The following is a 5,585-nucleotide window of genomic DNA, read 5'->3' on the forward strand; positions in this document are numbered from 1 at the left end:
GTTTGTGTTCTGACAAATAAAGCTTTCCTGGAGATCAGGGGGAAGTGCTAGCCACTAGTTAACCATAGAGGTCAGGCAGTAGTGGCACACACCCTTAATCCTAGCACTTGGGAGAAGGAAGCAGGAAGATCAGGAGTTCAAGGTCACCCTGGACTACTCAAGATTGAATCAATCTGAAAGAGATTGAATCAGTTTTTAATCCCAGCACATGGGATGGTCACGCCTTTAATCCCAGGGCTAGGGAAGTGGAGACAGGAATATAAAAGGCCAGTGCAGACAGAATCTCTCTGCCATTCAGTGTGAGGATTCAGAGAGACAGGATCTCCACACATTCAGCGCTCCCGCCCCAAGCTACTGGGTGAAGAGATCTCGGCAACCATGTGGCAGGGGTATCCCCCTCTTTCTACAGAAGGCCTGCTGGACATCCACGACCTTCATATGAAACAGCTGGAATTACTTCACGCTAAGAAGGGTCAAGAGTTACCCACCCTTGACCAAGATAATGGCTATGACAGCCTGGAGGAGAAGCACAGCCTTCTTCGGATGGACCCACAACACTGCGCAGGTATCTCAGCACAGGCGGTGTCCCCGCCTAGAGCCAGCCCCAAGCCCGGTGAGAAAAAAACAGACTTGTGGATTCAAGAATTTTCACGAAGCCCTCAGGGAAGCAATCTGTCTTGTGAGTCACCTGTGGAAAAAGAAGAAGAGGACCACACTAGTGTAGCTGATTGCTCAGACATAGAGGATGACTCTCCTGTTTCTGCCAGACCAGTTTGTAGCAACAGACTGATTGATTGTATTTTGGGAGGTGCCTCCACTGGCTTGGAAACCAGGGCTGATTCAGAAAGTGGGGTTTGGGACGAGGAACCGGAGGGTGATGGCTCCCTGTCCGAATCAGACAAGGGACAAGACTCTGAAGGACTTTACCTTTGGAACTCTTTCTGTAGTGTAGATCCTTACAACCCCCCAAATTTTACAGCCACGATTCAGACTGCCGACAGTATTGTCCCTGGAGACCCGTGTGATTCAGGGAAGTCCTTGTCTGGCAACTCCGATGTAGGAGGTTCTCAGGCCGGACACCTTCTTGAGACCCCCAAGCATCGCTCTAGGGAGGAAGATGACTGGGAATCCAATGCAGATGAAAAGGAGAATCTTAGGTTGTGGAACTCTTTCTGCAATTCTGAGGACCCCTACAACCTTTTAAATTTTAAGGCTCCTTCTCAAACATCGGGGAAAAACTGGGAAGGCTGTCAGGACTCAAAAGCATCTCCTCAGGCCCCGGAGACCTCTTCTTGGTGTCCTAACTTACTTTCTTATAAGGTACAACTGTTAGAGAGCCAAGGCGATAATAGTTCAGACTATAGGCTGGGTGAAGCTCTTTCTGGAGAAAAATACACCCGTATCAAAAGAAAAAAGTCTCTTTCTGGAGAAAAACACACCCATATCAAAAGAAAAAAGGTAACCTTCCTTGACGAAGTAACCGAATATTGTATAAGTGGTGATGAGGATCGCAAAGGACCATGGCAAGAATTTGCAAGTGAAAGATACAGGTTCCAGAAACGGATTCAAGCTACAGAAGATGCCATTGGCTACTGCTTGACATTTGAGCACAGAGAAAGAATGTTCAGTAGACTCCAGGAACATGTTTGAATGGACTTACTATTGTTCAGCAATGTTAAGATGAGTGAATTGAGAGGGTGACAGGGTGGCAACCATCTTAGAGAAGGCTCATCTGGCCCTAGACCCAGACAATTAGGAGCTACACAAAAAATGAGTTCCAGACATTTCCTGCCATAACCTAAAGGATATGATATGACATAACTTGTGTAATAAACAAAGCACCAGGTATGTCCTGTGGGATATTTTCTGCTGCTATAGATTGTATACCATAGCCACCAGAGAAATGAACTTCCTGGAGATAAAAATGGGATGTCTAACTGTCAGGAAATGGGTCTGCTGATGATATGGGTGTGATGACATGAATGACCGGAGAATACAACCATTTTCTTTGCAGCTGCAACTCTCCAATTAGTTCAAACCAAGATCCCCCACCCTAACCATTGTTAAGAAAAAAAAAAAAAAACTGATTGATTGCTACTCAGGGTCTCTCCTACTCTGCTGCTGCATCAGATGGGCAGAGAGGCCCGAGTTAACTCACAACAATAAAAAAGACTCAGTGTTTGCATCAAATTTGGTCTCTTGGTGGTCTTTGGGGAACTCTGGGTACAACATGAATAGCCTGCAGCCCTATTCCAAAATTTCTCTTCCTTGAGAGGCTTCTCTTAAAAACAAATATTGGCAGCTGTCCTTGGACAGAATTTTTCCAAAGAAACAACTTGTATCTAGTAATGTGGTTGAATTGTTTTTGGGTAATGTGCCTCATTAGAAAGACCAATTCTGATATAGAAGGCTCGCTAATCTTTAATCTTCTCTTTTCCTATTTAGTTGGATGTGTTTGTGTTTTTGAGACAGGGTCTCACTACATAATTCTGGTTGGCCTGGGTCTTTGTGTGTAGACCAGGCTGGCTTTGAAATTGGTATCTTCCTGCTTTTGCTTTGCTGTGCCACCGTGCCCAGCTGGATATGGCTTTAAATATCCTCTGCTTCCTTGAGGTGAAAAGGAACTCTTTAAGTCATTACTTTGCACTTTTAAAACTTTTCTTCTGGAGGCAGGGGGCAGCCCAATTACATAGTGGACTCCAGGCCACCTGGGGATACATGCTGAGACCTAGTCTTAAAGGTCTTAAAATTTTTTGCTTTGTTTGTTTGGTTTGGCGTAACCCTGGTTGTTCTGGAACTTGCTCTATAGACCAGGCTGGCCTCAAACTCACAGAGATCCATCTGCCTCACTTCCTACGTACTGGGATTAAAGGTGTGTACCACCACCATCCTTCCCTGTTTCCATTTTAGATTGGCTCAGTCTCGAATAGGCTAGGGTGACCTTGAACTTCTGATTTCCCCTTTTCTTCATCAAAAGTGCTGGGATTAAAGGTGTGTGCCACCACTGCCTGACCTCTGTGGTTAACTAGTGGCTAGCTCTACCCTCTGATCTCCAGGAAAGCTTTATATGTTAGAACACAAATTATCATACAACAATAAAGGCTATTTCTAATGTTATTATTTGTATGCCAGAACTAGACAGTAAGACCCCATTGCTGAAGACACTGAACACTTTTACTGCATGACGTGGAAAATTAAGCTGGGAGCCCATAAACCCCACCATCCTGGGTAGTTTTCAGAGTTGGAGTGGGTCATGCAGGCTGCTGATAGAGAACTTTCACCAACATTTCTGCTGGTAAACCATGTGCTGAAATACCAAAACACGATTACAATGTGCCTGCTGGTGCAGTCCTGGTTCAGCTGTCAGTAAGACCACCAACCTTCTGATGGGATTTAAGGCATGCTCCAGAAGATGGAGTTCACATTTAGTACTATTGGAAAGCAGAAAGAAAACCTATGGCATGGGGTGGGGGAGGGGGATGTCAAAGGTCTCCACTGGCCAGCAACTTCGATTGTTGACCAGATGGGTATAATGCTCCTGACAAACTGCCCTCTAAGCATTTGTGTTTATATCCATAGATCACTGCTGCTCTCTGCCTCAATACATGCTGCAGCTCCTGAAAAGGTGACTGTTATTATTTGCTGTAAGTGGACACCAATAGTCATCCTCTCCACAGCTCAGGGAGAACAGTAGAGAAGAGGGACCAGGAAGTATATCAGAGCCCTAGGAAGAGGTAGATTGCAACATAACAGTTTTCTCTCCTATTAAAACATTCTATACTCTAGAGTGCTCTGTAAGCAGAAATGTAAACAACTGAAAAATTTCTTCAGGCATCCCTGGAACTGACCAGATTCACTACACCCCTCCCTGCAAGAGTACAATAACAAAAGAAGCTGAGATTCACTCTCAAAGGGAGAAAACTGGGCTACCAAGAAGGCTCCCAGAGGAAAGTAAGCCCTCACCCATACCCCTGTAAGTAATCTCAATAAAAATCATTGGTTAACCATTGGACTTTGATTATACCTGAAATTTGGTTTGTCATGGAATCCCTATCTGGGGTGAGTAGTCATGTGTGTTGTGTCTCCACAGGAAATGCTTTTTCACACAACACCTTCCTATTGATGTACTCAAAGGCCCAAAAGAACAAAAGGACTTCTATAGTAGAGGACGCATAATATTTGCTAAATTGCTCTAAACTTCTGATTCATAATTATCAATGATTCTTGATCTACTATTCAAATATTATATTTATTGTTACTTATGAAAGTAAACTATCAGCCGGGCGGTGGTGGCGCACGCCTTTAATCCCAGCACTCAGGAGGCAGAGCCAGGCAGATCTCTGTGAGTTCGAGGCCAGCCTGGGCTACCAATTGAGTTCCAGAAAAAGGCACAAAGTACACAGAGAAACCCTGTCTCAAAAAGCCAAAAAAAAAAAAGTAAATTATCTCAGTACATGTTCAGCTAAAAAGTCTGATTCTTAATAATCTGCTTACTAAACATGGAGTATGTGAAGTGTTCACAAAGAACCGAGATGTTTCCCAGCCTCACCATTTAATTCTAGACATTACATCACTATCATCTGTTTTTTATCACTTTGTTTCCACACACTGGAGTAGATGACTGAAATAGATGATCATTTGTGTGGTGTCTACACGTGTTGTGGAATCAAGGGACCACTGGTCAGTATTGCAAATAAATTAACTTCTTAGGTTAGATAAATAGAAAATCAAGTAATGTATATGCTAGGGAATTTTCTTTCACAAACAAAGCTGATGATGTGCCAAAAGTGTGATCTCCAGATGTCACACTTTTATTTAGAACAATTCACCTATGTATGTGAATAAATGAAGTAGTGTACTAATAGTTGCTTCTTGCTCTTTAACTGTGCCCTCCAAACAAGCAGATGTGATCCCAGAATGGAAAATTTCTCCTTATTTCTCTTTTTTATTGTCCCTATAATACTGTCACCCAGCAGACAGAAGAACTTGGGAGCAGGGTGGCAAAAATGAAGTTACCCTGTTCTCGAGAGCCCAGGTTTGGTGTTGTTTGGTGCGCAATTATTGAGATGTTTCTGTATGAATTGAATTCAATATTTTTTGTGATGATCAGATATATGTTCTAATATCTGATTTTAATTTTGTCTCCTAAAATATGGCATTGTATCTCTTTTTTGTTGTTTGTTAAAAACCAGATTCTTGTATAGCTTGGGCTATCCTGAGACTCACTTTTGTCCAAGATAGCACTGAGTTCATGGCAATCTTCCTGACTCAGCCATTCAAGTGCTAAAAGTATAGGTATAAAAGCCAGTACAGCAAGATTCTTTAATTATTTTTGTTAAGATTTTTGCTTATCATATTCAATTTTCATATTGAGTTTTGTGGTGGTTTGAATGAAAATAGAAGACAGTGGTGGTGAGGGTGATTTAAATTGTGGGAGTCTGGCTTAAGAGGTTTCAGAGGGGGAAAAATATTAATATGTGACCTAGAGATCAGTCTTGTGATATTTTGGTAAAGAATGTGGCTGATTTCTGCCATTGTCCAAAATAATCTGCCTGAGGCTAAATTGAAGAGTTATGCATTACCAA

General features: G+C 42.6%; 1 pseudogene; it reads left to right on the forward strand.

Annotated features, from left to right (window-relative positions):
* The first annotated feature begins 378 nt into the window (after positions 1-378).
* LOC102914282 (protein phosphatase 1 regulatory subunit 15B pseudogene) lies at positions 379-1,679 on the forward strand (annotated as a pseudogene).
* Positions 1,680-5,585: the final 3,906 nt, after the last annotated feature.

This window comes from Peromyscus maniculatus, chromosome 20 (genome assembly GCF_049852395.1).
Source record: "Peromyscus maniculatus bairdii isolate BWxNUB_F1_BW_parent chromosome 20, HU_Pman_BW_mat_3.1, whole genome shotgun sequence".
NCBI lineage: Eukaryota > Metazoa > Chordata > Mammalia > Rodentia > Cricetidae > Peromyscus > Peromyscus maniculatus.